Source organism: Stylophora pistillata, chromosome 3 (assembly GCF_964205215.1).
Source record: "Stylophora pistillata chromosome 3, jaStyPist1.2, whole genome shotgun sequence".
Lineage (NCBI taxonomy): Eukaryota > Metazoa > Cnidaria > Anthozoa > Scleractinia > Pocilloporidae > Stylophora > Stylophora pistillata.
Window position 1 is genome coordinate 12,355,933 of NC_142521.1, and position 11,313 is coordinate 12,367,245.

The following is an 11,313-nucleotide window of genomic DNA, read 5'->3' on the forward strand; positions in this document are numbered from 1 at the left end:
AGACACCTCTTTGTGGTTCTAATTGTTTAATAAAAAAAAGTTTTGTTTTCTTTCTTTTTCTCCGCCCTTAGTCCCCTGTAAACTCAAACGTCCCTCAAGTGATCCATTGTATCTGTAGAATATTCCGCTGAGACCGCCTTTTTCCCGTTGCCATTTACAACTAGACAATCACAATTATGCCCACAGCGTATATGTAGTTGTTATTTATCACGGACTAGCGGAAACAGGCGTTGGCTCTGCTTGGCACCTGTGAACTTTGGCTTGACTGAATCAAAATTGAACAGACAACTGGCTTAGGACATTGAAAGGATTTGTGTGAGCGACTGTTGCGGCATCTCACCTCTACTCTGCAGTGACATGCGATATCATTTTAATACAAAGCTACCTTTGTCTGTACCCATCTTATCAAATTAACAGAAACTGCTCAGAGCTACTACGAACAGAAACCCAAAGAAATCAGCTTTAGAATACGTTCAAGCTTTTTCCCTCTTTCTATAAATAAATTTAACTTCAATAGATACTGCTGTAAAAATAGGGGCAACCCCTTCAGTTAAAGCACTTCAATTTGACGACATACGTTTTCCAACCACTTCTGTTTGGTGCTCTTAACGAACCACAACAACAAGCCTCGATTTGAAGGCTCTCTTACCTTTTCCTTTGTAGACTTTGTCAACAGAAAGAATTGACGGTGGCGCAGGATAGTGTAGACACACCTCAAAGCGAGGTCTTACTTGGGTGTTGCATTCAGCTGTATGCCTCATTTTCGCTTCGCATCTTTCGCCTTACTTCTCATCGAGCTCAGAGAACTCAATTCTCGAAAGGATTACAAGTAATTTGGCAAGTTTGTTTCAAACCAAAGAAACCATGCTCTCCAAAAGTTACTAGTTTAAAACTAGGGGGACGCAGGAAATCAGCCATAAACAACGCCAGACTCGTACGCCTAATGAGTCTATGGCCAATTACTAATGTCGGAATCTCTCCCGATGCCTCGAGAATCTAGCGACAAACAGAATATTGCCATGCTACTCCTCCTGAATGACTAGCCAACCAACTGCACATAATCCCCACCTCCTTCCCCATATTCCCCACAAAAGTTCGTCAGTTCCCCCGACAAATGAGCATGCGGCTTATTTTCTACGAGTAGCTATCGAAGTGCATCGTTTTCAGTGTCCGAGTCAACGGAATGGTAAAAGGCTTCGTGGCGGGTCGGAACAAAGCGAGAAGCGGTATCGCTTGCGTTGTCACTTGGTTTAAATCTTCTAACGAAACTGGAATATTCAACACTGCACAGGTACCACTGCTGAATGCAAGTCTGAGTTTCCAGCTCAATGGAACAAAGCGCTTTTATGTTTTACACGCAAACAGATCAGCGCACCATTTTAAGCGCTTACCTCTTAGCCATGACTGCCGGAAATTCTCTCGCCTTGTAAATTTCTAGAACAGACTTTTTTGGAAGTCGCAGAGAATCTTTATCTATATCTTCCCGTTAGGAACGCAAGTACCGGAAATTTTCAAGTCATGATGCACGTTTCCTGTATGACATTTTCCGCCGGCTGGGTGAAAATTTTATCAGGCTTCGTTTTACACGATCTGAACCGTTCCTTTGTTTCTAGCAAAATGATAAATACAGCTTTATGCCTAGATGACCTTAAAAAAAATTGATACGGCAAACCAAGATAAATCATGTGATTATGAGAAGAAAAATTCTCGCTCTTGAAAAATAAATTTGCTTACAGTTGCGGCTGACCTACTAGTGAATTCCTTGATTGGATTAAGTTACTATCATCATGTTCTCAAAAACAGAGGAGTGCAATAATTAATTGCGGTTTCTTCCATCTCGCTCAGCCAGTGCCCCAACGAGGTATTCTGTAATTGATATACTTTAAGACGGGTGTGGGCTGTACCGCGATGTATTAGGTTTGTTGATCAGTGTGGCCTTCATCGACCGAGGTTAATGGTGTCAGAAGCAAAGTCCATATATCATAACGGCCTGTAAATGTCAATATGTCCCCTACTTGAGATCATAAAAGTTAGAGCTGTTCGACGGTGTTACTTGATGAAAGACAGTGTGCTGAAATCCACCGCGGCTAGCCAATAGAGCGCCATTCTCGACACTACAAAGTCTAATAATAGTCTATCCGAAAATCTGTAGGGAAAACATTTCTAAGGGTGCAAGACTCTTACCATATCTACATATAATATTCTCTAGCTCGCCGACAGTTCCTCGCGAAATCGGAACTTGATAGGGTTTATACTAACGGGCGATTTTTTTCTTTGTTATACGCGCATAGGAAATGCTCCAAATCTCTCTTCAACTGCGAAATTTTTTTATCGCCCAAATTCCGCTTTAAAATTTTTCTTCAAAGGTTACGTAACTCACATATAGTTGCACACTCGACCAACATTTTACTATCCCTAGATTTCGTTTTAAAGATATGTATTGTTCAATTTTTCTTTTGAAAGGAACAAAAGATTTGATAGTGAAGATGCGAAGTGAAACACTTTCATTCAGAGACTCGAAATTTCCTTTAAAGTCATCAGAGTTTGGAAATTGCTCGGTCAAAAGTTAGCTCGGGTAGCTGGTAGTTATCTAGGTGAGTTTGAATATAACCACTTTTGTGTGAAAATATTGCAATACAAAAGCTAATATATCACAAAAACGAACGCGAAAGAGAATATAGGAACTCTAATGCAACATTTATCTGTCATTGGGATTGCAATGCATTAATATTCTCATTTACACGATGGCGATGATACGGTATCGCGTAGCTAAAATAGTTTAGTCGCGGTCGCATTTTTTCAAACAGGCGGTCCCGGCGTCTCCAGAGTCTCAGATTTTATCATTCGTCACCAATTGATGGACTGGTACATTTGGAGGTTAAATGCACGCTCGGTATTTGAGCATCGCAGACATTTTACGCGCGGTCTACGGTTTTAGCTGCTAGACTTGTAAAAAAGTTTGCTTTAAAGCGTGGAAGCTCCGATAACTTCAAGCTACAAATTCCAAAAGGGAACAATTGAAATAATTAAAATACCTCATCAGAAACGTTACCAACAGACAAACAGACGCACCGTTACATTTTGGAGGTTAATTGAATGCACACTCGGTATTTGAGCATCGCAGACATTTTACGTTCGGTCTACGGTTTTAGCAGCTAGACTTGTAAAAATGTTTGCTGTAAAGCGTGAAAGCTCCGATAACTCAGAACTACAAATTCCAAAAGGGCACAACTGAAATAACTAAAATACCTCATCAGAAACGTTACCAACAGACGAACAGACACATCGAAGGATCGAGCAAGCGAACGGAAATTATTCAAATGGCTGTGCACGTTCCAGAACATCTTATAGACCCCTTGAGTTACCTAAACCTGAGAAGAAACCACGAGTTATCTAATAGGTGGGAAAGTTTGTTACGTTAATAAGATAGACGAAGAACTAGGTAACTACTAAATGAAGTGTTCTCTGATATACATAGGGATTAGTTTCTCAAAGTGTTGCGATTCATTGTTCAAGTAATGATTGAAAGCGACAATTGCAATTTGTTGACTGTCAAAGCGATGATTGATAGTCATTCTTGTGATTTTGAACAGCGTATAAAAAAAGTAACATTACATGACTGAAAGATGATCCAGTTTCTCAGTCTCTTTGACAAACTAAAATTTTCAAACAGCAAATTAAATTATATTAATATTCCAGCACAAAGCAACCTCTTATAAATCAGATTCAGAGATCAGTATGCGATGTAATGGTATTATGAATTTTGATATCCGCCGAAGCTGTGCTGAGCAGCGGAAACATGCCATCAATCCTGGCATTATACCATTGCTCTCAAAACAAGGTTTACAGATATCCTCCAGACGACCTAGAAAAAATCTTCTTCATTGATTATTCTGGTCACGTTTCAAGAAAATCGAAATAAAACTCTTTCGTATGCCAATTTCTTGTTTTGGAATCCGTCGGTATCCAGTCATTTCTCGTTCGTAAACTTTTTGACCGTAAACCTATCGTTGCGTGCGATCTCGGTAATACACAGGGAGCCCAGACAAGCGGCGGACGAGTCTGGTTGTTTATTCGAAATATAAAGGAATCTGTGGGAGAATATTGAAGAGTCTTATTATCGTAAACTTATATCATGAAATGTCTGAGTTAAAGCTCAAAATAAATGTAAACCTACCTCACTTGCTGTGTATTGTCGTTTCTGTGGCTCTAAATGGCGAATTTGAGCGATTTGGTGGGTTTTGCGTCTCCTTCTTATAACGTTTAGTAACAGTCGACGCACCAAATCGCTCAAATTCGCCATTTAGAGCCACAGAAACGACAGTACACAGCCAGCGAGGTAGGTTTACATTTATTTTGAGCTTTAACTCAGACATTTCATGATCTAAGTTTACGATAATAAGACTCTTCAATATTCTCCCATACATTCCTTTATATTTCGAACAACCAGACTCGTCGCTTGTCTGGGCTCCCTGTGGGTAAAATGACAGCGTCTCGTTTCAGCCTACAGCTGGTGTAAAGCCCATGTCATCTGTCATGTTAACAAAGGAAAGAACAAGCTTCGAATTAAGTGAGTGATAAAATTAGCGCATTTAAGCTACGACATTGTTATCACATGGCATCAAATGTCAGACGTAGCTAAGAGGAATGAGGGTAACTTTGCCCCCAGGGCGAATACGAATCGACATATATTGTTTGATAAGTGTATAACCTTTTTCTCTTGGGCCGAAGCCAGTTTTGTGCAAGGCTCTTAGGGTGTTTCATCGTTCTGGGGAACTGTCGGCTTAAATGTTATTTACAACATATGTTAGGTGGCCTTCATCCCATTAACCACTGCGTGCAGTTTCGTATGCACATTTGCAAACTCGCAAACGCGCGTTCAGAATTGCATAAGTGCGTATTGGATACAATTTTGGAAAGTTTTTTCTCGAGAGTTATAAGTTCTATACTCGCAAATGTGGCCAAAACCTGTGCTAGTTCTCCGGCGTGTTCTATAAATTCTACAGGACAAAGTTCATTAGCTTGGCACGCCTCACTGTGGCTAGGCTATCGTACTACAAATTGTCAGAAAACTCTTAAAGAGTCTGGGTTGGCGCTTGTGACACCGCAATATCGAAAGCAACTTGAAAAATTTCAAAAATCTGTGACTTGCTTTTTATAATTTTTGTTAGGTCTGCCTCACAAAAAAAAAAAAAAAGATTTCGTAGGATTCACTGTGGTGGCAAAGCAATACCGTTTGAAGGCATGAGATCATGACACAATAAACCTCTTTGAGGAGAAGGGACATTTTTTTAACTTATTAAAAAGAGATTAAAAACATGGCTAACGACTTCCTTTAGGTCCTGATTAAGAAGATGGCTCAAGGGTTATTATAACACGAAAAAATTTAAAAAAAGTCGGCAACTATGCCTGCTCTTAAAACTGTATTTGCTTGTGTGAACAGGAAGTATATTTCAAGTCACACCGAAAGAAAAATATATGGAAAAATTGGTCGCTTGCAATAATCTTTAATTAATGGAAGTGCTATGAAAATTCCACCAAAGCCACTTTAATTCGGAGGCTTAACGATGACTTACAGAGTCACCCCAAGTTATGAAAATTCTTCATCAGTTCACAAGTACTTAGCGCTTTGGATAAAACTGTCATAAGAATGCAAAGAACGTATAATTTGAAATTTGTGATGAATAAACGAATCTCTTCCCTTTTTCTGTGCATTATCATTCCGATTGATATCATATCGGCGCCGACATGATTCAAATTATCAAAATATTGTACCAAATATCCTAAAATTTTGCTTTGTAACATTTCTCATTTACCAATTCTAGTCGTCAACTTTAATACCGCGCGTAGTCAGGGAATTTTACAGGTCAAATTCATTTAACAACGGTATTTAACAAACCTCTGGATAATCTGAAACTTTAGTGTTTCTCTTTCAGTATATAACCGGAAAAGCAATATTTGCGAAAAAAATTGTTTATGAGATGAAAACTGTGATAAATTGTCCTATGAACAAATTTTTTAACTCTAATCTTTCCGCCAGACACCCTTTAAACTGTCAATTTTGGAGATATAAAACAGACGCGTAGCGTTTGATATCGATAAAGTAAAATTAGCTAAGCTTTAAAAAATTTCAGCGACATTACCCCAAAAGTGAATAGAATTACAACATTAGACAAAAAGGTAAACACCATAAAGGTAAACACCATAATAGCTCAAAATAACAAGTATTTCATAACGGTAGTTGCCAAAAATAGGGCGCAAACAAAGGTTTTCTCAATTGAGAATCACTCCTCATTCATTTCTCAATCGCGACTTGCGAACATTTATCCTCGCCCGCTCAAAATAATCATTATCGAGGTTTGGGGTTTAGTTGATATCCTATGAAGGTTCTAGAAAACAAAATGAGCAGAGAAAGTGACCGGAACTGAAAGCCTATTCAGAAGAATCTATTAGTTTATTTTTTGCAGCTAATTCATCGAGGTGGGCCGCACGTTACTTATAATTTGGAGCGATATCAAATAGTTGTATTCGGCAATGTTTGCTTGCTCCTGTTACGTGCAAGAACAAACAACACCAGTTAAAAGGTCTTCCGCTTTTACAGTGACTAATCAGCGTTCTCTTTTTGTCAGATGAAGGATATAGAGTTCTTTCACTCTATGAATGATCTTGAAATCGTTTTTAGGGGAAAACTCTACCCGAATCAGTGCATGCTGAAAATGAAAAGGTTGATCAGGTTCTGAACCCGTTTTAAACTCTCCTTTTCAGCGGCTTTTTGTACACATTTCCGGTTTCCTACATGACATTGGTAATCCTAGCACTAAACTATTTTGAAACTAACTAAATAATGAAAATTTCACACCGTTGGGGTGACAATTGGCCCCTTTTAATAACAGAGACATAACTGACTGATATCATTAATTTTTTTTTTTTTGGGTTTCCCTGTAATCATCAAAAGTCAGACGACTAAGTCTGGCAATTTAACCTCAGGTCGCACTGACCAGCATTTGAAGTTACTTAAAGCACAGGCAGCCCAAGCTCACTACGAGAAAAGCGGACGTGACTCTTACCGTGTTGCGTAACGTTTTATATTTATAAAGGTTTGTATGGGATGTTATCGGTTTGCCTTAAAAGAGAGAAAAAAATGTCTTGTTTTGAAATATAATGGGCTCACTTTATTGCCTTGTTGTTTTCTTTGTTGATTCCGAACGTCTCAGGCCATTTTGAAGCGTTTTCGGCGAGTTAGCGCTATGTTGGTGTTCAACTGCTAAAAGAAAGACAAGGCCGGAAACCTATTTTAGAAGCGTCCGTCGCCCGAAGCGAATAATTCCGCCAAAAAATTTCCACCAGTCTCGATTCCTCCAGAAAATCAAAGCAGAGATGTTGCAGTTCCATTTTCCATTCACTCGATTCACAATTCCTCCCCCAGATCTTTCACTAGCGATACTTTTATCTCCAGATCGATAGGCTTTCCCATTTCGAATTTGGCTGGTTCAAACGACCACTGTCCCTTCGCCGATCGCACAGTATGTTGGGTAACAAAAATAAGCCCGGCGAGGGTAGCCAGCGGCCTGCAGTCCAAAAACAAACCCGTTAGCTCCCCTGGTCCCCTCGAGAGGTTTTGTCAAGACCGCATTGTTTTGATCGACCAATCAACATCGAATGAAAATGTGTTTACTAATTTAAATATCTCAGTGGAAACCCGAGATCGATCGCCATGTGCACGTTCCTGAGTGTCAAGCTATGAACGAAACCTGCGGCGAAATTCCAGGGGAGCTAACGGGTTTGTTTTTGGACTGCAGGCCGCTGGCTACCCTCGCCGGGCTTATTTTTGTTACCCAACATACTGTGCGATCGGCGAAGGGACAGTGGTCGTTTGAACCAGCCAAATTCGAAATGGGAAAGCCTATCGATCTGGAGATAAAAGTATCGCTAGTGAAAGATCTGGGGGAGGAATTGTGAATCGAGTGAATGGAAAATGGAACTGCAACATCTCTGCTTTGATTTTCTGGAGGAATCGAGACTGGTGGAAATTTTTTGGCGGAATTATTCGCTTCGGGCGACGGACGCTTCTAAAATAGGTTTCCGGCCTTGTCTTTCTTTTAGCAGTTGAACACCAACATAGCGCTAACTCGCCGAAAACGCTTCAAAATGGCCTGAGACGTTCGGAATCAACAAAGAAAACAACAAGGCAATAAAGTGAGCCCATTATATTTCAAAACAAGACATTTTTTTCTCTCTTTTAAGGCAAACCGATAACATCCCATACAAACCTTTATAAATATAAAACGTTACGCAACACGGTAAGAGTCACGTCCGCTTTTCTCGTAGTGAGCTTGGGCTGCCTGTGCTTAAAGTTGTTCAAATCATCGCTGTTGCTGTCTGTAGGTTTTTCAGGACAAAAGAGCTTTTTAGCATGCATTTATCATTCAAATGTGGTCAATGAAACTAAATCAACCAGGTTTTCAGTCCGAGTGAATTACAAGCTCGAAATAAAGGACTTAAAATGGCATACGTTAGCTTATGAGGCTTTGCTGCGACATATGTATAAAACGTCTGGTATGGATGTAGGAGTTCTAGCAATACTTAAGTAATGATAAAAGAAAATCCATCATGGGGGTAACACCAATATTCCTGACACCAGAGAAAGCACACTCCACACTTACAGATGTGTTCCCTTTGGCGCAGGTGGGGCGAAGCTAAGTTGGTTTTCATCAAAAATGATATCAAAATAATCTAAAATTACGATGACCTGCCCTTGGCTGACTTACTTTATTATACAGTATATCGTTTAAGCGCATTTAAGGTTCACTTTTAGATCTTATCACCAGTTTTCTGCAAGATTAATGTAAATCGTTAGATCGACGTTCAAATCCAATTTAAAAGTTTTATCAAGCTGTACTTAGGCGTTCTGATTTTTTTAATAGTTTAAATGCCACACGTGATCGATTAAAAAATTACAATAGCTTTACCGGAAATTCGGCTCTCAGCCTCTATGTTTTGGTTATCCGGGCATCATTTTCAGCCAAGCTTTACGGCCGTTAAAGCTATTTGTTCGAGATAAGCTCGAACTATGATTATTAAGTGGGGGATATTACTGAGAGCCAAATGAATCAGGTTGAATATGTCAGATTAATTTTATTCAGGATTTCAGATTTCTAGCAACGACGAATTTTTTATTTTTTTCTTCGTGCGTGTGTTTAACAAGTGTGATCCTTGTTGCTGTTGTTGTTTTTCGATAAATTGGGCTCAAAATAAGCTTAGTTATTTTGTGCTCTTTTCTGAACAATGCGTTGAAATCGAGACCTTTACCGAAACAAAAAGAAAAAACAACACAATTCGTTGTCGATAGCTTCCGGGACATGGACCATAGAGGCTTCCTCTGTTTATTTTAAGATTAGATTCAGTGATCTTCAAACGACACCGCTGGCAGAACAATTCAGACCACGCTTAATCTACTTCAGAAAGGGGCAAAAAAATAAACAACTCGGGGTGGCAAAGCTGATCTGTGGACATAATATAAAACAGACGCCAGAAAAAAAAAAAAAAAAAAAAAAGAGAGATAAAGTAGGAAAGAAAAACATTTCCAAGAGAGGAGTCAAGAAGGAAGCTGGTCATTTAGCTCTCCGTGGGAGAAACGTCCGATTGTCAGGGGTTTATTGTTGTGTTTTCTATTTAAAAATATTATTCCAAAAAGATCATTTGTTTTCAAATCAAAAAATCTTCTATTTTCGTCATTTTTTCTTCCTTCAGAGAAGAAACTCCACAACTGAATTCAATTTGAAATAATTTGAATATCGCGTGTGTAACGCGTGTGTATCGCGTGCCGTCTCGCTTGACCGCATTCTAAATCGGTGACGTCGTGGTATAACTCCACAAGGAGTTTTTAATTAACGTTCAAAGATGAACAGAAGTGATGTACAAAATTCAAGTGGTTTCTACCAACGGAGTACAATGGGTTTAGTGGGCAAACAAATTTCAGTCCAGCAGGAAAAATTGACATTTTCGATAGCGGGAGATCAGCAGAACTGCAACTTCGCACCAGGTGAAGGCAGAATTTAGAATTCGGTTTTTATCAGTATTCTTTTGGAATTTTTTCCGGCTTGTATTCGTTGTGAGGTTAGAAGGGAGTTGAATAAATAACTAACGATGCTAATTTCATGCATAATAAGATGTCTGGGTAGGATTCTGGGCTGATTAGAAGAGAGCATAATGGAAAGCATTTCCGTGCAAACGGTGTTAGAAATACAAACACGGTGTTATTATAGATGGCAAAACGAACCTATTTAACATAAAATGTAGACATCTTGTAGACGTTTTTCACACCTACGAGATAAACACACAAAAGTCTTTTCAAATGAGCCACTACCGAGTTCATTGCGTTTCAGGAATATTTTGCTTCATTTTCCACACGGAATCATGGCGTTCTTGGGCGTTTTTTCTGATTGAACGGGAGACGCTGTTGTCCAAAAATACTTTCATCCACGTGCTCTTTATGTCACAAAACCTCATTATCTTGTAGCGCATTGTTTGGAGAAATATAAACAACGTGAACACAAGAGGCATGAAGACGACGGGTATAGACTTAATTGTTTAAATCCAAGTGCTCGTGTCAGGGTTATAATTCAAGTTTATTTTTTCGTTTCGTGGAGCGAAAACCCAAAGACATCCGTTGTCCCACTAGATTGGATTTCGTTTCGTTCAGCGAGCGGAATAATTTCGTTTCCTTAAATAATCATTGGTAAGACAAATTAGATGTAGTACAAGCTTTTCGAACAATTGCTAGTTAATTGTATGACCTGGAGTTGTTAATTGTCATATAATCGATTGAATTACATCTAAATACATGTATACGCATGTCCTCGGCGACCGACATCAATCATACATCGAAACCGCACTGAGAAAATTCAATAACTTGGCTATGTTAGCTCTTGGCACCGTGAGCTGCCTCACAGCTGTGGGGGTTTCCCGTGTTCTTGTTTATCGACAATCGTCTTTTCTGCTGCCAGAAAGTAAAAGCGATAAAATAATAGTCAGCCACAGCTGTGAGCTTCGATATATATAGCACCAGGGTTGGTTGAGTATTTTCTTCTCGAGAGCATTACTCGAGAGTCCACACTACTAAGGAAAAAAAAAAATACACCTCTTCACCGCCCAACAAAAGAAGAGAAGTTGCACGTTGGTGAGTGATGAGGTTTGCGATGTTAATATATTTCCACAAGAATGCTAAAATTAACGTGTCAAAAACAAGTTTAGATGATCCGATATGGCGATCGATCGATATTCAAGTAACCACGACTGGGAACACAACACAAT

General features: G+C 39.2%; 1 long non-coding RNA gene across 1 annotated transcript; it reads right to left on the bottom strand.

The window, feature by feature from the left end:
• Nucleotides 1-9: 9 nt before the first annotated feature.
• Nucleotides 10-3,458, bottom strand: LOC148734558 (uncharacterized). The gene is made up of 2 exons (XR_015999116.1): nt 650-3,458; nt 10-347 (listed from the first exon to the last, which is right to left on the bottom strand). It is a non-coding gene; the product is annotated as an uncharacterized LOC148734558 (long non-coding RNA).
• Nucleotides 3,459-11,313: the final 7,855 nt, after the last annotated feature.